The sequence below is a fragment of the Tenrec ecaudatus genome, chromosome 18, assembly GCF_050624435.1.
Source record: "Tenrec ecaudatus isolate mTenEca1 chromosome 18, mTenEca1.hap1, whole genome shotgun sequence".
Classification (NCBI taxonomy): domain Eukaryota; kingdom Metazoa; phylum Chordata; class Mammalia; order Afrosoricida; family Tenrecidae; genus Tenrec; species Tenrec ecaudatus.
This window is the reverse complement of record NC_134547.1, coordinates 58,688,411-58,701,763: the sequence shown is the minus strand read 5'-3', so window position 1 is coordinate 58,701,763 and position 13,353 is coordinate 58,688,411. Positions and strand designations below refer to the sequence as shown.

Here is a 13,353-nt window from a genome sequence, read left to right as displayed (position 1 = left end):
GGCTTCATTTAGAACGGAGGTTGTGGTGATTAGATTTGGGGAAACCTGTGTGGAAGCGGGGATGGAATCCAAACCCATCCATTGGTACCTAGTGATGGCTCCTTTGGGGTGTGGCCTTTTGATAAGAGTAACTGGGAGAATATCTCTTTCTCTCTCTCTTGCCCGTTGCCTTACTTGGATTTGGTGTCTCCCTCCAGGGTGGTCCCATGGGGGTTATCATTCAAGGGAAGTAGTGGAACCCCGTCATGCTCCCAAAGACCTTGGACCCATGGGACTTTTTGCCCAGTAGCCTGTGATTCATTGCTTCCTGCTTCACCTTTCGAAGTCATTGGCCTGTAGCTGCTCGGGTCAGAAGAGGGCTCCAGTTAGAATCAGGCCCAGGGACAAGAGCTGGACTGAGGTGGGATGCCTTCTTGATACAAAGTTCTTTCTCATACTTATCTATGTGTCACTGGTTTTGTTTCTCCAGACAACCTGCTGATATACCAACGTCAGTTATAACAGTGGTCAGAGGGAAAAGAGCTATTTTCTGGTTCTTTCAGTAGCAGCTGATAGAGTAGTGGGAAGAATCCTGGGGCCGTGGGCAGAGACAGGCTCAGGCAGGTGGCAACCTCTATATGACTCACAGGTCCTCACATTGTAAGGCCACAAGTACAAGGAGAACGCGGCCCTAAGCAACCACCTGGCCCCACATACTTAGACAAAACACCAGTGCAAAACACATACCTCCGTCTTCTTCTTTTCTGAGACTGCAGTCACTACCTCGGTGCTCGCTTGGTGCAAAGAAACTCTTTGTTTTCCAGCTGAAACACAGGAGTCGCTGGATGGAAATGGATGAAGCCAGCCTGTCAGGTCAGACATCAAAGCAGTCCTTTAGTTTAAGCACAGGAGACCTGAATTCTTAGAATCATAAAGCAGCAAATCTTAGGGACGGGGGCATCCTTTAGACCAACTGCAGTCGGTGTATCACCAGCCAGTAGCCACCAGCCTGGTATATACCCAGAACTCTGACAGCTCCGGGCAATGGCTCCTCACTTGGCAGGTGAACTCTCCCTTCCTGCGGTTTGTAAGCCCGCAGGCCTGACTCCTCATTCGGTCTACCAATAAAAATTCTCATTCGACGTGAGGAGGAAATCCCTAGGGAATCACCGCCGCAACTTTGAAGTGTTGGGGGCGAGGAGCACCCCGTCGCGGGGGCGTGCGGGCAGGCAGAGAAGCACGGGCACCAGACAGCCAGAAGCCCTCCCAGCCACGGCCCTGCACCCGTTGCGCACTCTGCCCCAGGGGCCCCCCAACTGGGACGTCGCCTCCCGGGAGCGCAAGACACACCTCGTCGCGACCGAACGCCGCCAGGACCGTCCCTGCCCACAGCTCGCCAGCTCCCGGCGCCTCGCCGTGCGAGCCTCCGTACGTCACGCCGCGGCGCGCCCGTGACGTCACCCGCGCGCGCCGCTCCCGCGCCGAGAGCTCCGACGCGCCTCGACCTGCCCTTCGGGCGCCGGCGGGCGGGTCGCTCTTGACCTCCAACGGGAACCGGTGTTCCGCGCGCCCCAGGAGACGGCGCCGTTGGTGTGCATCCCCCTGGCTCCACAACGGCGACGGGGGCAGCGGCAGAGCCCTCCGTTACCCGGTCCGTTACAGGCGCCGGCTCAGCTACCGGAGGGAGGGCAGCCAACAGGCGCGCCGCCCGCGGGGCCGTTGGGACCGCACTTCCTAAACGCTCGTCCAAGGACCGCTTCGTAACCCCCGGCCTCCAGCTTCCCGTGCTGCGCGCACTGCCGGAGCCTGCGCCCCAAGGCCCTGGGCCCACGACCCTGCACCTGAGCCCCAGCCCGCGGCTACGTCGTGGCACCCACGTCTTTGGCAGTGACAAGACGCCCAGCTACCGCCTGTCGCACTTGGCCCGCCGCAGCCTGGACTCTGGCCTCTGGCAGCATCCCCGCTCCCCGGGGCCAATCCTCGTGCCTTCCCGAAAATTGGCCCATCCGGTGCAAGCCGTGGCCTAGCCATTGGTCAGCTCCCTGGGCCTGCAGGTGCGGGAACTGGGGGTGGCGGTGGGGCTCCCCACCGTTGGGGGGAACATGGCATGAAAGCCCAGCCGTCTTAAAAGATGCCTTCAACCCAGCTGGTGCTGGTGGGAGCCACATTTCCTGAAGGGGCAGGCCAGAGGCCGTCACCATCACCAGCTCCAGGCTCCACTGCATCATGCCTCATGTCAGACAGACATTTATGAGACTCGAGGGAGCAGAGAAGGTGACTGAGTTGGTGCAGATCCTCAAGCAGCATGACAAAGCCACTAGGGCCGGCCCCTCCAGAGCTGTCCTGGTGTTCTGTAATAGCTCCACCACTGTGAACTGGCTGGGATATATTCTGGATGACCACAAGATCCCGCACTTACGGCCGCAGGGACAAATGCCAGCTGCCATGAGGGCAGGCATCTTCCAGGGCTTCCAGAAGGGCTCCCACGGCACACTTCTCTACACAGACATAGCCTCTCGCGGCCTGGATAGCACCCATGTACGACTGATTGTCAATTATGATTTTTTCCCCCTCTCGCTGTAAAACTACATCCACAGGGCAGGGAGGGTGGGCTGGGATTTTTAACACAATTGTGGAAATGTGAGTCCGGTCCAGAAAGTTGAGCTGGTGGCTCGCCAGAGTAGAAGTCTTCCAGGAGTTTCTCCCCAACAAGCCTGATGGAGGCTGGCTTCAGTGCAATCGATGCCTAAGCCAGGGGCTTCCCTGTGTCCTGGGTAGGTGAGCTCATTTGTCAGTGGGAGACGCTGGCTTGCGCTGACAGCTTCCTGCGGCCTGTTGAGCAACAAGGCAAGCAGCTCCTGGCACGTTTGTAGGAAGAGCCACAGAGCCTGGCTGTCTGCGGTATCACATGTCAGGTGAAGAATGATGTGAAATTTGGCATTGCATAATATGAGGAATTACATGGGTCTCTTACCAGTTACCATGAGGGCAGAACTTTTGGGGGTAGCACAGCAGGTACCCCTAAGCCTGGCATCTATCAAGAGATTTTGTACACCCTCACCAGGCTGCCCCCCACCCCTTTTGGGTTTGCCCACTCCGACTTAAAACTTGCCCCAAAGTAGTAACAACGTTCTGGGATACCTTCAGGGCTCCCCAGTTACCTACTCACTATTGACAGGCATCCTGGGAAAGTTAGGTTTTCATCTTTATCAAGCTACTTTCCCCCGGTGGGCTGCAAAATGCTTCTATTAACACCCTTTCCTGATTGATGGGCCTCTCAGCCAAAGCTGAGGGCATTTTTGCTGGCAAGGACACAGTCCTTGGAGGAAAAGATTGAGGGGGCCTGGCCACAGCATTTTGGTGTGGTACTGTTATTCCCTGGGAATGGAGACTCGATTTCCAATTAGCTCATTGCCACAGGCTGCCCCAGGGGCTGTGATAGCCAGTATCCCTTCCGTAGGAGCCCTGAGAGGTAGTGGGCCCAGACCTTCCAATGCCAGGTGGTTAAGAGGGCTTCATCCAGAAATGGAATACTTGTCAATCATCTGAGTACAGACTACTGATCTGCTTTCTTCCTGGCATCAGTGGTTCCCACTGACCTTCCTATACCTTGTCACTATCTGTCACGACCATGTCGTTTACCAAGGGCATAGAGAAACCCAGTCTGCGGAGACATACTGCCTGGTTGCCAGCTACCAGAGCTATGGAGATGCATCTGTGGCCACCCCATTGAAAGTGGAAGCAGAAAAGCCAACTCCTAGCCTGGCTCCTGAGAGACACCTACTTCCTTCCATCCAATACATACAGTTCCCAGCTGCCTCATTCCTAAAATTTAGCATTTACAGCCAAATGACAGGAGGCTGGCCATCCCCCAAACTCTTGTCACCTTCCCAGGGTTTGTGGATTTCCCAGGGGTGGGGCCGGAGGGGGGCGCTGCAGCTCATCTCAATAGGAGGCAGCGTGAGCTCTCAAGGGACACTACCTCCAACAAAATTACAGAAGTGAGCACCCACCCAGAATTCTGTGCCAGCAGTCTACTGGCAGGAGGCTGACCCTCACAAAACCTACCTGCCCTAACCCATCTGAAGCATTCTCCCAGGACGGCCACTCCCCACAATGAGGTGAACTTAAGCCGTCCTCCCTGAGCCTTCCCTACCCGGAGCCTCCGATAGGAAGCCCAAGGAGAGCCTGGACAGCTGAGCAGCCCTCTCCAAAGCTGAGGTGACTCCTTAACCACAACCATTATCCAACCCCTGGGGGGCATGGGGCACAACTGCACAATAAAATGGTTTTATTGTATTTGAAATCTAGCCTCTAAGGCCAGGCCCCAAAGCTCCCTGTTCCTTGCAGTACATCTTGTGGGGGGCCTGGCCCTCGACCTTCCTCCAAGAAGGGTCTGTGGGCCCAGCTTATAGAGCCTTAGCTTCCTCACTGCTGTCTGCAAAGTAGGGCAGGACACAGGCAGATTCTGTAGAAAAGGAGGGCCTGGTGTCTGTGTATCTAAATAAAAGGACAAAACAGTGTTTTATCCATTCCCCTTTTTAAAAAATTGTATTGGCACTTCACACATTGTAGAATTCAATAGAGTTGTACAGTCACTACAATTTTAGAACACTTTTTTCCTTGTACTCGTGTAATTTTTTTCATTGGGGCAAAAATACAACAAAACAGCCTCCAATTTAACAACTTCCACATGTAAAATGTAGTGCCATTGATTATAGTCTTCATGGTGAACAACCATCATTGATATCCTTTTACAAATTATTCTACCACCACTAACAAACTCAATGCCCCCTAAGCAAAAACCCTCCTTCAGCCAATAACCATTGGTCATGTTTCTTATTACTTTTCTTTATATAACACATATCAAACACTTCCATAATTAAATCACTTTTAAAGAGTTGTATGTACTTCATCAATCAGTTCTAGTGCCCCCTCCCCACTCATGTTCCTTGGTTTGATCCCTGATTCCCCTCCCCACCCTTGATCCCTGATAAACCATTGCATCAGTTATTGTCCCTATGCATCCTCTCCTGTGCTTCATAAACTGGGAAACCCAACACAATAAAAAAAGACCACCAATAATATTTAAACAACAGAAATTGAGCCTAAAGCAAATTCAGATTGGGTCAAGAGGGAGGGCAACCGCCCAAGTATCGTATTATACTATGATTCGATCTGCCATAATCAAGTTTACAATAATCTCCTAGTAAAGCCGTTCGAGTCCCTTTCCTGTGGCTAGAGGGTATCTGTCAGAGGCTCAATCTGACTGGACAGTCTACAGATGAATTTTTGGCTCTCGCTGCCTTCCATTTGCCTGTTACAAATTGGGTGTCATCATCCGTTTGTCTTTTTAATTTATTGAAAACCTTCCACATAGAGGAACCAACTCATTGATAGTGGGTTTGGTTGTTGATTGTTCCATACCAGCCCTGGTGAACTCCCCGAAAGGCACCCCCAAACTAAGGGAAGAAACAGAGGACAGGTCAGCAAGACAGTTCCATCGTGACGGTGGCTATAAAGAACCGAGCAGGCAAAGAGCAGGGAAGGGAGGAGCTCCATACACAAGAGGAGGAGGTGACATTTCACTGAGACAAACCATGTGAAGAGCTGTGGGGGTAAGATACAAAAGGGACCCCAAATCTCAAATACCATTTAACAACACTGATTACGGAGATTGCTTTTTCTTTTAAACGGTTTTATTGGGACATAATCCAGGTATCCTATAACTCAATAGTTCAATCCTATCAAGAAGAGCTGTACAATACAATTATTACCATAATCAATTTTATAACATTTTTTCGTTATTTGCTTCCCAATTCCCCCAAACCCCCCCTGCCATACCTTAAGAAACTTAATCCAGTTATTGTCCCTAGATTCACCCACCTTGTATTTCATGTACCAAAAATCATCCCCCCCCAAAAGCTTACCAATAAAATGGAGAAAAACTTCAATTGAGAAGCAGAAAATATTAAAAACTAAAACTTTAAAATGGGTCAAAAGGGAGATCAAATAATGTGTTAAAATTTTAGTGTATCTGCTGCCGAAGTGAGCACTAATGTGTTAAAATTTAACCTAACTATATCTGCCACTTTTGAATGCACTCTGCGTGCTAGCAAGGCTATTGAGCATCCCTAGTCTATGGTCAGAGAGGGTTCGACTGAGGCCTATTAAGTCTACACAGGACAAAGTCATCACCCACTTGAGAGAGACCATTACATGAGTCATTGGCAAAGTCTCTGCGGCTCTGTGAAATGTAGAGGGAAGCTCGCATTATTCCGCCCTTTTCCAACTTTGGAATCTTGTTGCGACTATGCCACTTTGTTTTAAAGGGTACGAGAGATACCAAATCTCAAATATAGTTTAAGAAGAACATTTAGTTTTTAACAGGACAAACACATCTTGTTGAGGGAGACTGGCAAGAGGTCATAATGGCATTCAAGGATTTTCTGATAGTTCTAAAAAGGATGTGGAAGACTGTCACAAAAACATCAGGTTCAAATCGTGATATAGAAGTGGGAACAGAACCATGATTGGGGCACATACATTATGTTAGAGATGAGAGCTTGCAAAATTGGCCCAGGGCCTTCCTACCTAAGCAGTCAGGCCACTGCTGCTAGGATATGATTCAGCCCCCAATTCTGTGATTTCTATCAAGGACACACACCCAGACAAACACATGAGAGAGACTATCTTCCCCCTAAGTTGGCTGTCGAGGGAGTAGAAGTAATACACTTTCCAAAGCACTCTCCCTGAGGGCAACATTATTCACATCTGTTGGGAATGTTCAGAAGGAATCTAATCGAGGCTTAATCCACTAGGGACTCTGCAAATGGATTTTGGGCTTTCACTGTCATCCATAGCCTTTTGCAAACCTGGCTCCGAATTTAAGCCCTAATACGATTCCTGCCTCCAGTCATGGATATTATTATTAATAATCCCTTGATCACACAGACTAATGTGCTTCTTCGATGTGGACTTAGCGGACACTTCCCTTAGATGGCTGCTTGTTTTAAGACAAGCCTTTAAGACCCCAGTCGCTATTGCTTTTGATAGCCGGGCACCATCTGATTTCTTCACCACACTCTGCTAGAGCACCCATATTTTCAGTGATCACTCTTGAGGACAAGTTTCAAGCAGGGCTATATCATAAGAACTAATGGTTCTCAGAATAGGGTGTAGGATTAAGTGTGAGCTCAAAATCCATTCATAGATCTGTTGATATCTATGGTCCACTTTGAGGGCAACCTTATCAGCTTCTTGAGAGTATAAGTAGCCTACATGGGGCATTTAGTAATTCTACAAATATTGTTAATCTAGCCAATGGTATATAATTTAGACTACTAATGAGATCTATGTACATACATCTTTTTAGACTAAAATACAGCAAACATTTAGATATATAGATAAACAAGTGAAAGAACACTGCTTAGGAAAACAATGACAGGGCAACACATTGGAGTCCCCACGGGCCGTGTCGGTTCTTTTCTTTCCTTGTTAAATAAACTCTACTTTCTGCTTCTCAAAAACAGAGAGAAAAGGACAAAAGAAAACGAGGGTTAGACACAAAGGGACAATTCAAACAACTCATTCACTAAGGCAAAAATATTTTCAGAACTAAAAAACATGTTATAAAAATCAAAGAAAATATGAAAATAGCAAGCACAAAATAGTCTCCCATTGCAATTATGGGGCAACTTCAAAAACAGTAGATTTGAACCAAGGTCCAAGGTCTTCAAAGCGGGTGAACTTGGAATAGCAGTCCTCTGCATCTTCTCACACTAGCACTGTTCATCTGTCAGTCCAAAGCATTATCAGTTCCTTTAATCCCCAGCAAGCATGTTCAAAGTAAATAAAGTCTGGTTCACTCACTGAGGTTTCCAAATTAAGTCTCTGGGATGTGACCTGTGAATAATGCTGATATCTCAAAATTTATAGTTCATATAGCCTATAGCAGATGGCCTGGATTTTAAAAAACCAGGAAGGCAAACATTAGGCCCAAAATGCATGATTGACAACCTAATACAGGGCAGAGTCTCCCATTGAGGGTCCATGGAAGTAAGGTTGGGGTTTTCCACAAGGGCAGGCTGCTCTTCCCTGCTTTACCCAATGCGTTAGGCGGAGTATTCTAGAGAAACAAAACTATTAAAACTCATCGAAGAAAAAACTTCACAAGCAAGCGTCCAAGTCCAGTCCAACTCAAATCCATGGTCTGGTGCTAGCTGGAGTGCCCCTCAGGCTCAATCAGCTGCCGGTGGATGAAGCAGGTAGGCAGGCGGGCAGCTGGAAGATCACAGGCTAGTGGGTGCAGAGTCTCCTGGATCCAAGGTCCTCAGCAATATGGCAGGCCATCGACAGCTGCGGACTTGCCAGACCGCATGGCCACAGGACCCAGTCAAACAGGAAGGTGAAGAGCCAGCAAAAGAGCTTCTGGGTCTCCCTTATAAAGGCCACAGCCCCATAGAGGCAGCAGCATCAACCTGATAGGTCTGAGTGCACTCTACTTTCACACAGGTGTAAATTGACATTAAATCTAACCATCACATTCACCCATAGAAATCGCCCTCTACCCACCCACCACCCCCGCCACCACCGTTCATAAATTTTCATCGACATTCAAAGCACACAGTTGCAGGAAACCCTATGGCATTAGGGTGAGCGCAGGACAATTATTTGGTACTCACTCTCCCAATGACCTTTAAATGAAAGACTGACCTCGGCTGAAGTGAGGCGTCCTCAGGGGGAGTGGATTTTAAGATGTACAGATACGAGTGTGATAAATAGATCATAACCATTAGACAGACATACAGATAGCATTACTTGGTAGACCAGATTACATTGTTACATGCCCTGCCCTGAGCCCACCTGACTAGTCTGATTTTCTTTTGGAATCTGTCCCTTTAAACAGACTAAATTCTTCAGTAGGACACAGTGCTAAGAGCAAAGTGGCCTGCTGGTTTTTCTGAATCATCATTCAATTGTAAAAAAAACCTTTTTTTGTTTGCTTGGATCTACAGGGCTACCACAGTTGTCAAATGGCTACATCCTTGAACTTGCCTGCAAAGTTAAATTTTAAAAAATCAGCTCAGTGTACAAAACTTTGCTCCATAGTCAAACCAAAACTCCAACTTGCAAAAGCCTGTACAGGCCAAGAGTAGAAGCGCCACTCTGGCTCAGACAATGGGTACGGTACCTCCATCAAACCGGAATTCCCCACCTCACCCCCAACTATGTGGAGTTTTTTGTTGTTGTTTTATTTTTTGTTTTTTTTCCTCTCGTGTTGTTTTTTACAAAAAAACCTTATCACTTTATCTTTATCACCACATTCTAAGTACTCCCCATTATACTTAGCATGTTTGTCAAGTTTGTGATTCCATTCTTGGAAACATTCTTCAAACTCATCTGTTTGGCTGACAGCACCTCCCCCTCATTTTTTTCACCTCTTCTACATTGTCAACTCGCTGTCCTTCCCTGTTCATTTGCAGAAACAAAAAGAAGTCACGTGGAGCAAGTCAGGTGAGTAAGGTTCATGGGGCAAGAGAAGCATGCTGTTTTTGTTTTGTTTTTTACCAAAAACTGGTGCTCTGAGATGGCTGCGTGAGCAGGTGCAGTGTCATGGTGGCAAACCCAGTCCCCCGTCTGCCACAAATCAGGCCTCTTTTGGTCACGCACTGTTAAGCAGTCTTTTCAGAACCTCTAAATATAAAGCTTGATTAATAGTCTGACCAGGTGGAACAAACTCCAAATGTGCTGGGTTGACATTTTCATCAATTCGGGAAGTTGACAGATGTCCAGAACAAGGTTTGTCATCAGTTGACATTTCACCTTTTTGGAAATGAGAAAACAACCCAGACACTTGAGTTCTTCCCATAGCGCTGTCCTTGTAAGCCGTGTTCAACATCACAACACTTTCTGTGCCATTTTTCTCAGGCAGGAAACAAAACTTCACAGCCACATGCTGTTCTCTTTAATCGCCCATGACAAAAAACAAAAACCTGAGGTTCAAGCGAAAGTGCTTTTACCAAAAAAATTCGCTGTGACCAGAGAGAACCTTCCCAGGCGATGCCCATGGGTGCAGTAACTCAGAGCAAGCTGCTCAGTGCTCACCTAGCAGGGAAAATGAGTACTACAGAAAGCTCTGCTCCACTCAGGGCAATTCCAGTTTGGGGGGTACCTCCTCATATAGTGCTTGTGTTAGTGCATTGAAACATTCGTTGGTGTGTGTGTGTGTGTGTGTGTGTGTGTGTGTGTGTTTTCGGCTTGCATAAAATACGGTACCCATGGCTCCAAAGAAAGTTCGGGATACCCGCAGTAAAGCTAAGAGGAAAACTGTGAGAACCACCAAAAAGCTAAACAAAGAAAGCATCGCAAAATTTGAATCAGGTTGGGGCAGGGAATGTATGGATGTGCTTTATACAATTGATGTATGTATATGTATGGATTGTGATAAGAGTTGTATGAGTCCCTAATAAAATGTAAAAAAAAGAAAAGAGGAGAAAAAAATGATTAGGGCAAAGAATGTACAGATGTGCTTTATACAATTGATGTATGTATATGTATGGACTGTGATAAGAGTTGTATGAGCCCCTAATAAATTGTTTAAAAAAACATAACATTCTGCAAAAACAGCAACAAATTTCAAAGAATAAAAATAGCCACAATAAAAAAAAATTTGAATCAGGTCATTTCTTGTCTCGTTTGTCGGTTGGACACAACAGGGCTAAGTCGACATTATCAACATTTTGGGGGGGACAATGTGATTAAAGCACCTCAAGTAGTGAAAGGGGTGAAATCGTTAGCCACAAAACAAGGGACATCAAAGGTTGAACCGTTACTGTTAATTTGGATCAATCCAAAGCAATCCGATGATGACAGCGATAGCATATCCAAGCCAGACACCGGAAGGCTAATTTAACATCCTGAAAACATGAATTTATAGGGGTAGCATTTGGGCCTCCGAATATTATGTGATTTTCCATTATTTTTTATGGGAAAAATATGCTCAGTTCTCAAACGTTTTTGTTTTGTTTCTGAGTGGTGCAATTGAGAAATTGTTGTAGGCAGAGATATATTCTCAACTTACAGGTTAAATATACTTGATGTCATAATTAACATTTACTCGTTGATCCAGGAAATTGTGTCCACCTCATTTAGTTCCTGTTAAAGACCGTGACTCCTCAGCTATTTCAGTACAAAGTGTTGACACTCAGGCAACATTTTGTGGTGAAAGATTCACTACCCTTTTCCCAGTGTAGGAATAAATTCCCCAAACTGATCCCATGCTGGAAAGGTTTTAAAGCATTGCACTGTTTCTGATTTTCTTTATCAAAGCCAATAAAGTTGACTTCCCTTCAATCTTTCGACGCCTGACCACACACCCTCAAATTTGCCCGATACTATCGTTCACATCTGGCCCAATCAGACATCCTGCTTTCAGACAACTGCGTTCTCTTTCCCCTCTTGGAAACAAAATACCAAACACGTACAGCCCTTCTGTTCTGTCTTCTGCCTAGATTTTCAAGCCCATGTTAGAGTTTGTACCTTGCTTCTTGAGGTGGTCTTCATGTAGTAGCCTGGAATATACTAATTCCTTTCACGGGTCTGCAACCACAGACTGCTACATGTTACTCATGGAGAATGATGTGCGCTTTCAATCAGGGAAGACATGCCAATTTGAAAAGTTATCCAGTCAAAAAAGGTAAATCTTCCTTAAGCTTCTAAGCAGAAGATAGCTTAAACACAAAAAAATTTTTTTAAGGAGCTGATTTCAGGAACCCAAGCGGAAAGCGAGGGTTTTGAGAATGATGAGGGCAACGAATGTATAAGGGTGCTTCACACAATTGATGTATGTGTGGATTGTGATAAGCGTTGGATGAACCCCAATAAAATGATTTTTTTTAATGTTGGCAGTGAAAACAACTGGACTGATAGCTTATGAAGTGAAAATGATCATCAGCACAAGCAAATCAGATCAGACAACAAGGGTCACATTCATGATGCCAAAACTATCTCTTTGGATGTCTTCACGACCCCGGTGGGGAAGTAGTCTCGGATGGCCCTCCAGACCAAAGTATCCAGGCACCATGTTGGTCCTAGAGTGAGAGACAAAGTTAGGGGGGGGAAATCCCCAAGAGCTGGGGTGAACAAGGCCAACAAGGAACATCTTGGGCTAAGTACAAAACAGGAAGTAGCTTAAAGTCACAAGACTTCCAGGAAAGCGTCATCTTTTCAGAAATGATCTGAAAACTGCGGCCGTCAGTCTTTTTTCCAGACCAAGCACGTTGGTAAATGCAATCTACCCTTCACTTTGGAGGCCAGGCAATTCGGAGAATGAATTAGATTTTCTAAAAAGTCATCGTTAAAAAAAAATTACTTCAGTGGCAAGAAACCCAACTTTTTGTTAATGCTATGTAATATTACTACTCCATAAAAAAACTTAAACTCATTAAACTTGTAGTCAGCCGAGTAAAATGTTGGCTCTATCCAAGACATTTATTACTAATAAATTCTTTAAACCTTGTCCTTGTATAGCTCTTATAACCCTTTAAATTTAAGAAAAACTGAACACACTATTTTAGCACACCTGAATACAGATGCCATTTCCTTTAAAAAAAAAAAGTATGTGAACTAATGACAACAAACTTCTATTAACCTAATTTTACTGTCGACAAATTAAAGATCCTAAGATGACTTTGTTAGCACAGCACTACTCAAAGTGCGCGTGTTTCAGTTTTCCCGCTACGTATTTTATCTAAATTTGGCTTTCTCAGATTGTTTTTAAAATTGCACATTTTGACTTGTAAAACAGAAAGAAAAAAGTCACGGCGTCAATTCTGACTCACAGAGACCTCAGAGGATAGAGAAGAACCGGATTCCCCGGTTTGGGAGAAATAAAACCCAGCGGCAGCAGACTAGCGAATCCTCGGTGAGTGGACAGTTAGCTCAAGCTGCCACCTCTGGGTTAGCAGTCCAGCACTTACCGTGCCGCGTGGCTATTTCTACTTAGATCACTTGAATGTCTGAGCTGGCTCAAGCTGACCAAAGTGGAAAACCAGCAGGTGTTTTAACCCCTGTAAAATCAATCTCTCTCTCTCTCTCTCTCTCTCTCTCTCTCTCTTTCTCTCTCTCGGTGAAACACATTCTAAAATACCTAATTCAAGTCCCTTTGAAGGATCTAGATTCTAAGGCTGACATATACAGAGAAAAATCTGTCAAAAGGAACCATTTTGCTAATTCTTCACAATAAAATTAAAACTATTTCATTCACAAACACATGGATCTTATGAAATCAAAATTGAACTCTTAAAAATATAATATATATATATATATTTAAATATATACGTATTTTTTCTAATTTACAATACCACTTGGAAG

General features: G+C 45.8%; 1 protein-coding gene across 4 annotated transcripts in view; it reads right to left on the bottom strand.

Moving 5' to 3' along the window:
• The window catches only part of DUS2 (dihydrouridine synthase 2), a 35,214-nt gene extending 33,778 nt beyond the window's left edge, over nt 1-1,436 (bottom strand). For 3 of the 4 annotated variants that reach the window (XM_075536357.1, XM_075536355.1, XM_075536358.1), the window contains exons 1-2: nt 1,330-1,436; nt 727-845 (exon numbers count right to left, since the gene is read on the bottom strand). The gene's annotated coding sequence lies outside the window, so the exon portion shown is untranslated. The remainder of the gene's footprint in view (nt 1-726; nt 846-1,329) is intronic. The other variant, XM_075536356.1, reaches the window with a different exon arrangement.
• Between the last annotated feature and the right edge of the window lie 11,917 nt (nt 1,437-13,353).